At 44.2% G+C, this 12,827-nt stretch overlaps 1 protein-coding gene across 1 annotated transcript in view; it reads left to right on the forward strand.

Moving 5' to 3' along the window:
* Positions 1-12,827, forward strand: part of SMPD3 (sphingomyelin phosphodiesterase 3) — a 351,886-nt gene that overhangs the window by 316,591 nt on the left and 22,468 nt on the right. The gene's annotated exons all lie outside the window — the stretch shown is intronic.

A 12,827-nucleotide genomic window follows, 5' to 3' on the forward strand; every position in this document is an offset into this window, starting at 1 on the left:
AGCTGGTCAAGTCAGACTCTGCTCCTCCACCTCCTGAGACCAAGGATAGCAAACAAACAAAAAAAACAAAACAAAACAAAACAAAAAAAAGCATTGTCAGAGCCAGCTGGGTTGGAGTCAGAGGGAGATTCAGAAGGTTGGATATAGGTCCTGTCACCAGCATGAACAGATCACCTCACTGCCTGAAGTAGCACTTGCTTGCAAGCAGTCTTCTCACTTGAGGTGAGAACTGGTGTCCCCCTTTTCTTTGAAAACAGAGTGGGAGGGGCGTGCTGGGACAGTGTATTTCCTTAGCCATGTATCCTAGAACTCAGTTTATGAACCATTGAACCACATATCCTGCACTTGGAACTGATGCTGAGAAGATGGGTTAATTTTATCTGCAAAGGATTTGGGGATTTCCCAAGCTGAGAGCAATAATCTTTCATCCAAGGAGGGAGCCAGGGCAGGAACTACTTTCAGGTGCAGTTTGGAGATCACTGAACCAATTGAGTGAAAATGGTTAAACCAAACTAGTTCATTCCAAGCAGTGACCCAGGCCAGAGCATGTAAAAATGACACTGGCTAGACATTGGCAGACTCATCCATCCCTAATCTCAGCAAGCCACTTCACACAGCGCAGCTTGTATAATGGCTCCACAGCTGCACTCACAGGCTTGGGAAGCAAGGTGGTTGCTAGTAGGTGGAATTTCTTGCTGCGGGGCTTTGTGCTGACCTCTGCTTTCCTGGGCAACTCTATGCATGATCCGCTCCAAGCACCGTCTCCTGGCCCCCACCCAACTTCCAGGATTTCTGAAAGTGAAAGTTGATACATTTAGCGTCCTAAACCCATAGATCCTTTTCACTTGTACTATTGGGAAGTGAGATGTCCCTCATCTTAAGATTTGTGCAGCTGCCTAAATTTCTTCCTGCCTAAGTTTCTAAATTTGTGCAGCTGCCTAAATTTCTTCCTGCCTAAGTGTCGAATCTTACATGTGTCCCTATTGAAACTCATTCATTTTTGCCCAGTTCTCTAACCCGTCAAGATCATCTTGAATCCCAATTCAACTCCTTCAAACAGAGGGCCATCCTCTGTAAAACAGGACACTTGGCCACTCTGACCTCAAGCTAAGTGCAAAACCATACCCCTGATTTGTTCTAAAACTAGAGAAATACGGTACCTTTTCTCTTTATACTAGCCTATCTCCATTCCAGGAGCTACAGTGAAGTTCATGAACTGTAAATTTCCATCGTTGCACCACATTGGCTTCCCAACTGCCTGCGCCTAAAAAAGAAATAAGAATAAATAACTGGGCTGTAGGCCTTTGCTAAAAATAGATGCTTTGGCCAACTCTCAAATTCCTGCATCAGCAAGGACTGTAAACCAGTGTGTCTAAATGAGTGGGGTGGGGATATGGGGTATTTATGGAGATGACACTTGCTGATTCCCCCTCTGCCATTCAAGCTCTTGAAGCTGAGCGTCATCCCCTCTTCATACAGAACATTCCAGTCTGAGCGATCAAGTCGCAGCTAGGTGGGCAGCCGCAGATCAGCAGAAGCAGACCTGTGCATAGTTGCAGTGAGGCTACGGCTGTGTTTCCTCACCTTCTTGCAGAGTGCAATATATGCAGAAATATATTTTCGTGCAAAATGCAAGTGGGACTAAGAAGATGTTAAGTGGGAAAGTCATATCCCCAACAGATCCAGTGTTCCTTTGTTCACCCCTTGAAAGCTGATCTTATCACCTGGAGTTTTGCAGTTGGAGAAAAAGAGTGCTAATCATGGATTTGGGAGATTGCACCAGTCACCCAGGAAGGATGAATAAAGCAGACTCTTTGTACAGGCGAAACCTTTGTACAGTTTGCATGACCTTTCACTGTGCTATGTGATGGCAAGCTGAGGACATTGTAAACAATCACATAGGACTAGGCCATGAGACCAATTCATAGGTGAACCAGCTATGGGGCTGGTGCCATGAGTAGGCATTGCTGGGGGACTGCCAAGCCCCCAACAATTCTGCATTGTTAAATTCCACAGCCCTCCAGTGTTATTCCAATTTTGCTGCCTGAGGTGACATACATCACGCCTGCCCCTAGGTCAAGTTGCAGCATACCCAAGGCCAGTCAAGTTACTTTGGCACCTGAGAAAGATAATCCCAGAAGCCCCTCCTCGTGGGAATAAAAATACAGCACCAGTAACTAACAACTTCCTGTCCGTTCATGTTGCCCCAACTCTGCCTCACTCTGCTGAATGGGAGAGCCGGCCCTGGCAAGTGCACAAATTAAGGCCAGAGGAAGAGACAAGAATGGGCAGCGGAGAAAGGGGAGGGACCAAGTTTGCCTAAGAGCCCACTGAAAGATGAAACAGCTGTGGGTCACTTTCCTCTGTGGTGCTCACTCAAGTGGGCTGCTCTGTTTTGTTCCAGCATGAATCTGAATGGCTGTTTTGAAATGGTTTTGTGATTTTAAAAAAGTAATAGAATTGCATTTAAATTCCTACGTGAATTTTCTCTCCCAATACACATTTTTAAAACTTAGTTTGGTATGTTTTGTGAGAGGGTGGATAGCTGAGTTCTGATCCAGCTATTACTCCAGGAGGTGCAGATCAGATTGGTTTGACCTGGAATTTGCAAAGATCCGATTTCTCAAGCCTGTTTGTTGGCTCTGTAGGAACTGTTTGGGTGAAACAGGGGCATGTTTCAGGCCTGTGTGCTGGGCCCAGGCCTTCAGTTCAACTAGGATGGAGATGCCATTTGCAGTAATTGGACTCCTGTTTCAGGGCCTCCTGTAGCCAAGTGAGGAGACAAGGCTACACTGCAAGATAATTTTCTGGGCAAGTCTCCCAAATGAAGATTCCAGGGGAAAGAGTCGCAGGCAGGCAAGACCACACAACAGACACATTTCTGCAAAGCTATTTCCCCCAAATATAATGCTTTTTTGTACATGAGTTTCAATGAGGTATGCATTCTTATGCACCCATTCACATATACACAGTTGTGTGACACGTTTTCTGTTTGGAGAACTGCACCACAAAATTTGGAGGAGAGTGAATTTCAAAGGACAGCTCTCCTCAGCCCCAGGAGCAAGATTTATGGGAGTTGCCGTCTCTCAACATCTAGAGGGCCACAGGTTTCCACGTCCCTGCTCCCTAACAGCAAATGTGTTTTTCAGGAAGGTTATGGGAGGCCAGATAAGTAGCTTCATTTTCCCCAAGGGAAGGAACACAACAAAGCAAAATGCAACAAAAGAGCTTTTGAGTCCCGGCATGGATTGCAGCGTGTGTGTACTCACTGCTGAACAAGATGCCAAGTCATATGGTCAATGAATCGGCATCATTTACAGGAAAGCGTCTGATTTACTGAGAAACACAGTGAGCCAGTATCAGCATAGATTATAGTCAGCCAATAACTGGTGACTCTTCAGAAACAGGGGCAACAATCTGGATCACAATACCCACCACAGGCACCAAAATACAAGGAAATTTCAGAACTTGCATTTAAAAGTTACCAGCTCCGCCATCCCCACACACTAGGGGAGTTTTTGAGCAAATTTTAAGGAAATTCACCAAAATTTAGACTTTTGACATGGGTTGCCATTAGTGGATCACTGTGGTATATGTACCATTTTAGGTATGTGCTCATTTTATTCCATGGTGCAAGTGCTGAGCCAACATTTCCCATCTAAAACCTGCACTTGATACTCTTGAAGGGTTTTGCACTATAACATTGTTCAAAGGAAGAGTTGTTATGATGGTTGCAAGAAAAGACCGGATGGGAAGGGCGTGAGAGGGACCTGGAATTCAGGGGGTGGGGAAGGGGCATGGACTGCAGAGACCACATCACAGCGTGTCACTTGGCATGGTAGTAATATGACAAGGGGCTCAGGGAAGAGGTATTCTGGAGTAGGTCTAGCAGAAGCACTGATCTGAAGCCAGCGATGGAGTCAGGAATGGTTATGACACAACCTTGGCAGCGGGAGAGAAATATAAACTTTACTGCTGCATAGTTGGATGGAGCTAAAAAGGGAAGAGGTCAGACTGACAAAAGGGATCAAGCCAGAGAGAGTAGAACTTGCTTTCAACTATCTGTCATTCATCTGCAGGCTTTGATGTTCCCCAGGGAGGATCACCCTGCGCTGACGCTCCCAAGGAAATCCTAGTTGTGGCACCAAAGGGCCCTCTGCAAATGCAACAACTGGGAGAGGGACAAGAGACAGCTTTGCCACTCTGCAAATACATGTGTTAGTTTAGCTCAGAAGTGAAAGAAAGGAAAAGCAAAGAAAAGAAGAAAAGAAAAACCGGTAGTGCCACATGATATCTGTTCCGCTTTTGTAAAAAAATCGATCTTTTAGTGTGGCTTTCTGTTCAGGCTGGGCCATGACAACAATTGTGTCTACTTTGTTCAACCCCTGACTCTTGCTCCAGCATTTCCCTAAGGCTCAACTCTAGATGACATCCCTATTGTTATTCCCTAGTGCAAACAATAAAAACCCTCTGGTTGGCAACTAATATTTCGTAGAAACTTTGGGTGGCAGCCAAAGCTAGTCCTACTCAGAGCAGATCCATTGATATTAGTGGGCCTAAGTTGGTCTTGTTTAGTAACTTCAGTGGGTCCACTCTGAGCAGGGCTAGCATTGCATACCACCCTATATTTGCAACTGGGGAAGCGGTGAAGTAATGCTGACTCTGCCCGTTGACATTTTGAAATACCTGTACGTTTTTATGTATGCTGATCTTAGAATAGAATTGACAGATTAATTTGAAAACTGGAAGAAATTGACTTATGCAAAATTGACCAGGAGTTGTATCCCCAGTTGAGTCATTGTGGTGGCTACTAGCCATGGTGGCTATCTTCTACCTCCATTGTCAGAGGCAGTCTACCTCTGAATATCAGTTGCCTGGAATCACAAGTCAGGAGAGGGCTGTTGCATTCTGCTTCTGCTTGCAGGCTTCCCATAATGGGCATCTGGCTGGCCACTGTGAGATGGACCATTGGCCTGATCTAGCGGGGGTCTTCTTATGATCTTAACCCAGCTAAGCACAATCCGCTGGTGGAACCAATGACATTTAGGCCCAAGACAGGCTTTCCCTGTACTCTGATTTTGATGCCTAAGATGTAGCTTTAGGCCACCTTGTGATCAGGCCCGTCTTGAGGCAAGATTTCTCTCTCCCCCACCACACTCTATTTGATAAGTAGTCTGGGAATTGGAGACATTTGGCAAACAAGAAGTAAGAAAAGCAGATTAAAATGGGTTTCCTCCCAGGCTGGGCTGTTCCCAGGCAATTATCACTTTGTTGGCAAAGGACAAAGCAAGAAGCTTTTCATCATGGGAAGGCAGGAGCAGTGTCTTCCGGGGGTTAAGTTGTGCAATGTAGGGAGTTTACATGGGAGAATGTGAGAGCTGGTTTGGGGTTTCATTTCTGCTGCAATGCAGGCCATCGGTTATATAATCTTTTTGTGTAGAAGCCAGTCTAGATTAAAAGAACAGATTGTGTATTTTATGGTCAAAGGAAAGAAATGAGTCTATACATGCTTTGGAAGATGCCATCTCTGGGTATGTCTGTCAAGACACAGAGGAGTTCTACACACCCAGGTGCTGAAAATGAAATGTGCTGCACTGTTAAGGTTAATCCAACATAAGACTTTACACATTGTACGCAAACATGTGAAACAGAATGTTGGGTGTTGTCTGTCTTTCTTTCTTTCTTTCTTTCTTTCTTTCTTTCTTTCTTTCTTTCTTTCTTTCTTTCTTTCCATATCCAACCTGCAATCTTCTTCTTGGAACTTAGTCTACAAACTGACTTACGATGATAACAATAACAATAACAATAACAATAATAATAATAATAATAATAATAATAATATTTACACCCTGCCTATCTGGCTGGGTTTCTCCAGCCACTCTGGGCATTTTACAGCATATCTAAAAACAAAACAAAAAGATCAAGCTTAAAAAGCTTCTGATACAGGGCTGCCTTCAGATGTCTTCTAAAAGTTGTGTAATTCTTAACATCTGAAGCGATGCTACTTCATGACTACATCAGCCAAATTTGTGTTGGTATAGAAAGCAGAATTCCTTAGATGCCAAGAGGCATGTTTGAGGCATGTACTCTTTGGTGAGAGAACCCCAACAGAGATTTAAAATCACAAAACATGCAGCAAAGTAAAGCATGGAAATACTTTAAAATATGTCCTTTAAAGTGAGTTCCAAAGTTTCTCTTTTCTCCAAGCCTAGAAAAAAAGTTTGGTTATGTTAAAAGAAAAAAGAAAAAAAGAGGTTTGCTGACAAACTCTTCAAAGATCAGATTCACATGCTTCGGAATAGTTGCACAGGCAGTAAAATTGGCTTACAAAGTGGTAAAAGTTACAGGTAGGTAGCCATGTTGGTCTGCCGGAGTCAAAACAAAATTTGAAAAATCCTTCCAGTAGCACCTTAGAGACCAACTAAGTTAGCTATTGGTATGAGCTTTCGTGTGCACATACACGAAAGCTCATACCAATAGCTAACTTAGTTGGTCTCTAAGGTGCTACTGGAAAGATTTTTTTTAAGTGGTAAAAGTTCCTAAATTAGTGGTATAGGAACTGAAGAGTGGCAAGCAGCTTAGAACCTGAGCTTCTCTGCTACCCTGGGAGAACAAATCCTTATTACCTGTTCCCTCCCATGGTGAGGGGAAGTAGGCATAGCTAAGCCTGGCAGGAGAGCTTACTCTATAGCATTAACCCTTCATGCATCAATTAGACTTAAGCTTGTTGGTTATACAAGGCTGGTTATCCCACAATTTGCTGTATTGTTTTGCTTTCCTAGCTCCTCAAACCCTCTCGTAACATCTTACCAGATAAAAACGTAAGAACCTTCTGGATCAGACCAATAGCCTGTCCAGTCCAGCATCATGTTCTCACAGTGGTCAACCAGATGGCTATAGGAAATCCAAGCACAAGAGCACTCTGCCCTCCTGTGGTTCCCAGCAACTGGTCTTCAGAAGCTCTACTGCCTCCAACAATGGAGGCAGAGCATAGCTATCATGGCTAGTAGCCATCAATAGTCTTATTCTCCATGAATTTATCCAATCCATTTTTAAAACCATCCAAGTTGGTGGCCATTACTGCCTCTTGTGAGGGCAAGTTCCACAGTACTCATGGAGAAGTACTTCCTTTTATCTGTCCTGAATTGTCCAGCATTCAGCTTCATAGACGGTCCATGAATTTTAAAACACTAAAACATTTCTCTATCCACTTTCCCAATGCCATGCATAATTTTATGAACTTCTGTTATGTGACCTCTTGCTCACCTTTACCCTAAAGTCCCAAACGCTGCAATCGTTCACCACAGGGGAGTTGCTCCAATCCCTTGATAATTTTGGTTGCCCTTGTCTGAACCTTTCCCAACTCTACAATATCCTGTTTAATAAAGAGTTCTGGAGAACTCAAAAGCTTTCCACGCTTTTGTTTTGACATGTAGGCTGGCCCCAATAAAGGCATCGCCCAGCTGTGGATTTTGGACTCACTCTCTCTCTCTCTCTCTCTCTCTCTCTCTCTCTCTCTCTCTCTTTCTCTTTCAAAAGGAAAAGTAGATTTGGGAAGGGGCAGTTTTCAGTGGAAAAGCAGCAGAGGGAGGGGTGTTTTCCCCATCATCACTCTAAAATTAGCTTCCATGAGGCTGTAGGCAGAAGTAACTGCAGGGGAGCATGCTGGTAACAAGGCTGTGAAAGGTTGTCACTAGCTATAAAACGGATAGTATCATCACCCCAAGAATCCAGTAACGGTAAACATGACCAGGTTGCCTAAGCTAGTAGGTGGTATTTCGTCTTGTAAGCCTTCCCTATGGCTTAATATAATGCTTCGCTTAAGAAACTGCCATTGCAGCTGCCATCTTGACCCCAGTTCTATGATTTTAGCTGTTTGTACATTCCCATGTAGAGTAGTGATTTATGACCATGCCCAGGATAGGGGGAATTGTTCATGGTTCTATAGATACCAATATGTTGATTCTGTGACATCTGTATTTCCTTATTTTTTGCATTGGAACCTTTTATCAAATTATTGTTAGTACAAGCTTAAGACACAACACAATAACATAGAAACTTAGGAAGCTGAGTCAGGCCAATGTTGGGTCTAGCTCTGTACTGTCTACACTGACTGGCAGCAGCTCTCTGGGTTTTCAGGCAGGGGACATTCCCAGCCCCACCTGCAGATGTCTTGGCTTGAACACAGGACCTTCTGCATGCGAAGCAGCTGCTCTGCTACTGAGTCACTTCCCCTAATAAAGTGTCTTTAGGCAAAATAGCCAGTGGTGCAAAAGCTGAAATTGGGGATAGCTCAGTAGACCAAATATCATGAGAAACAGGGAGAGAAAGAGATGAAGTTGGAGCAAAATGCATCTCAATCTGTATGGCGTTGAACCTTCCACAAGGAATCAATGGCATCAAGCCCTTTCAAGCTTCATTTTCTGTTCATTGAATAGTGTGCTCTGTTTCCAGACAATCGTAATTAAACCACAATGATGGGCATTTTTTAGCTCAGACTTGCTTCTAAGGCTGACCCCCCCCTTTAATCTTTTATCTCTTAACTCAGGGGTGAGGAACCTCAGGCCCAGATGCCAAATGTGACTTCTCTACCCCTCTCTATCTGGTCCTCAGGGATTCTTCCCACACCCTATCCTCTCCTCAGACCACATCCCTCACTGGCCTTGCTTTGCACCCTCCTTGGTGAATTTGCCTGGCTGGAATGAACTCTGATCATGCCTCTTGCTTGCCTGGATGCAGGGTGTGAGGGCTGTGTGTGTGGTAACTAGCCTACTGTATAAAAGTAAAGGTTACATTCATTGTCCACTGTGGGCTCTGCCACCTCCCACCCCTGGCATGTGGCCCTCAGAAGGTTGTCCACAAGGAAAGCTGGTCTTCAAGCTAAGGAAGGTCCTCCACCCTTGTCTTAACTCCTTATCTTTTGCATTTTGTTCATATGATGTGAAATGTATGGTGAATCATCACCACAAAGCTGTCCTTGTTCCACCCTAAATCATATGTCTTCTGGTGTGAAGTTGGTGTGTGTGTGTGTGTGTGTGTGTGTGTGTGTATGCTTGTCGACTTCTTGGCTGCAGCTTTTGTGACTTCCCTGTTTGGGGAGTTATTTATTACAGCAAACTTGCTGAAATGGGATTGCCAGTCAGCCCGGAGCTTCACAGTCAGCTGGAGCTTCAGCGTGGCAATGAATGTGACTGTGACTTTGCACTTTTTGTTTTGTGCTAAAGCAGCACGAGACAAAGGAGGCAGGGAAGTTTGGTGTTGACACTTTCAGTTTTCAGATCAACGCTTGGAGATGCTGACAGCAGTATGGTGACCAGCGCTATCATTGTTCATGTTTTATTCAGATGTTTAAAAAAGAAGATGAACTAGATGCATGATCCCAGTCAGGCCCAGGTCAAAAATTCCCTCTGTCAAGTGTTGTCTGCCTGGCTCCCATATCAATAGGCTGCTGGCTCACCTGGTATTGTGGATGGGAAGAGGAGCTGCAAGCAGACACCTTAAATTCCCCACACTCAATGGTAGCTGGTGTAGGCTGGGACTGTGATAGGATGGAAGAAAGGGAGACCTATAGTAGATGGTGCGAGAGCCAATGATAGGCAAGGCCACTCCTTGGACCCAGAATTATGCTCTGCCAGGGACATTGTGGGAAACGAAAAATGCCAGCTTGCAGACCCACTCAGGGGTCTCCTGTTCTGTGGAAGAGCATTCCTGTTGGGATGCAACAGGCACCTGCTATAGGCACTTTCCAGAAACAGTTGAAGATGTTTTTGTTCCAACAGGCTTTCCCAGCTGCATAAATGGGTCTTTGCCATTAGTGTCTATTTTGCAGGTTTCTAAATTTATCTGCCGTTTCTGTGTGCGTGTGTTGTTTTTTACCGGCATATGTCCATTTCCAACATTGTTATCCTTCACCTGCCCATTTGTCTTTTGTCTTTAAATATCTTATCCCAAAGCTTCGGATTTCTGTGAACATAATAGCTATTGCTCTTAAAGACTGAGGATTGGAGTGATCATTCTGTGGTATTATGGCAGTAGTCAAAGCTGTAGTGTAACTCTTGATTTTGTGGGAAATGTACAGTGGTGCCTCGGGTTACAGATGCTTCAGGTTACAGACTCCGCTAACCTAGAAATAGTACCTCGGGTTAAGAACTTTGCTTCAGGATGAGAACAGAAATCGTGCTCCGGCGGTGTGGCGGCAGCGGGAGGCTCCATTAGCTAAAGTGGTACCTCAGGTTAAGAACAGTTTCAGGTTAAGAACCAACCTCCAGAACGAATTAAGTTCTTAACCCAAGGTACCACTGTATTGTTATAATTTGTTTAATATTAAATAAATGTTTGGTGTGCGGTTTTGTTTTGTTTTTTTTAAAAAAATGATCTTACTTATAACAAAATCCAGCCAGCATATCATGTGAGTGTAGATCTTGAGCTATTTTTTGGGAGGAAGATAGCCATTAATCCAAGCAATTCCCCCAACCTGAAAAGAGTTATTTGACCTTTTAAATGAGGCTGCTTCCACAGGAAGAAGTCTGAATAAAAACATTAATGGTTTGTTTTCGTTGTAGTAGTGTGCTATCTAATCTCATAAGACATATGAGACCTGCCTTTAGCAGCTCCTTATCAATTCCTTACCATTTTAGGGAGTTGCCAATTTCAGTCCACGGTTTGGTCATAATTTATACTGCAGTTTGTGCCAAGCTGAGTGTTGCATAACGTATCAGCTGGCTCATTTTTTACAGTCTCATATGGGCTATTTATTTTAACGATCAAATGGTAAAGGAAGGGGGGTGGAGAGGTGCAAGAAGCCAGCAGAAGTAGCACAGAATACGAGGAGAATGTCAAACTTTTTCCCAAAGAGACATTTTGAGCCTAATTAATTGTTTCTTTATCAAGGTTTTCAATTGTGAACTACATTTACAATCTGTGTGCCTTCTTGCAACAACTCCAGAGACTTCAATTGTAAGAGATTCAGTAAACTGTGCATGGTAAAAAGCAGGGCCAGGAAACCCTTTTCAGCCTGATAGCTGGTTTTCCCACAAGACAACTTTCTGAGGGCCACATTCCAGTAGTGGACAGGGCTAGGGGCAAAAGTGGGTGAATCAATATGTGATTGCCTTCTTTGTACAGTAAGCTAGTTTCTGCATGTGCTAACACACTCCCCTCTTATCTCCATCCAGAGAAGCAAGAGGCATTGTCAGACTTCAACAACACATCCCAGTCAGACAAGACACCTGGGGTGTGATGCAGGGCCAGAAAGGGATACGACTTGGGGGAGCTCCAAGGTCCAGATAAACAGGCCTCCTGGGGGTGGGCACATTTGGCCCTTGGGGCTGGGGCTCCCTACTCCTGGTGTATAGTGCACTTTTCTCCCTTCTTCCATGAAACTAGAACTTGGAGTCATCAAATGACATTCTTCAGGTGTTCAAGTTTGAAGAGGGACGAGGTGAGCATGTCGGCCTCATCCTTGAGATTTTCCAGCACAGCCTTTCCACTCTTGATCTTTGCATATTTGGTGCAAACAGCTTAAGGGGGCTTTTAAGTGCATTCAGGCAAATGCCTTTGCAAGCCCCCTTCAGACCTTTGCACTAAACACACAAAGGACAGGCATGGAGGGCACAGCAGGCATGCACTGAGAAATATGGGGCTCCCCAGGCTGAGTTGCTGAAGAGAGCTATTGTCAGTCCTGAATCTACTGCCAGTCAAAAGCAAGTACTTTTATGGCATGGCATCGTTGGGTCTGCCCCCCAGCATTTTGTGGGCCAAGCTAGCCCTGCCCCTGACATCTGCATATACAGAGGTGGGGTTAGCCCAGTCATGTGACCCTGGGGGTGTGGCCAAAGGGGCAGTCTGCCTGGTTATTGTGTGATCTCTCTCCATGCAAATAACACATTTGCTTGGGGAGCTGTTACCTTCTGGAATTCATTGTTTCCTCCCCTGGCAACCAGCTCAAATGGCATTAAAAGAGAATTAGGCATATTTATGGCAGAGGAAAGGATTAGCTGTGGCTTCAACTCATGATGGAGAAGCGGATTCTCAATTTTTAGAGGCAATATTAACTTGGCTGCAAAAGAAGCTTTTGTCGGGTTATAAAAGTAGCTTTAATGTTTAACTTGACCAGGTGACTGCACTTTGGTTTTTGCTGCAAAGATTTTTGTCCATTTTTCTTCATTACTCATTTTCCAGCTCTGCAGCTCAGTACCAAATGACCTGACCTCCAGTAACAGCAGGATGAAGACAAACCTGACTCACACATTACCCAAGACCACATAGAAACACAGAATTGCAGCCTTCGAAGGGACCCTGAAAGACATCTAGTCCAACCCCCTGCAATGCAGGGATCACAGCTAAAGAATCCTTGACAGATGGCCATCCATCCTGTCCTTAAAAACCTCCAAGGAAGGAGAGTCCACCACCTTCCAAGGGAGTCCGTTCTACCGTCAAACACATATTACTAGCAGAAAGTTATTCCAAATGTTGACTCAGAAGCTCCTTCCTTGTGACCTTAATGTTACAAAAAAGACTTGGCACATTGGCTTTGCAGAGGGTTTAAAAGGGCAAATCGGGGTGATTCAGGATCTCCCTTCCCTGTCAAAACATGATGTCAATAAACTCCAAGACAAGGACCCTGATAAAATTGCAGTGTTCTCATTCACTCCACTTTTCTATACAGAATCTCTGTATGTTTACATATATTTCTCTGTTTCTCTAGATCTGTGGGGTTTGCCAGAAGTGAGGCTGTCCAAAATGTTGCCTGCAGAGCACCAAAGCACTCTGGATGGTTTTTTGGGTTTTTTTGTTAAAGCACAGCAGAAGATGATTTTAAAAAGAGA

Source organism: Podarcis liolepis, assembly GCF_965112155.1.
Source record: "Podarcis liolepis genome assembly, chromosome: 7".
Classification (NCBI taxonomy): domain Eukaryota; kingdom Metazoa; phylum Chordata; class Lepidosauria; order Squamata; family Lacertidae; genus Podarcis; species Podarcis liolepis.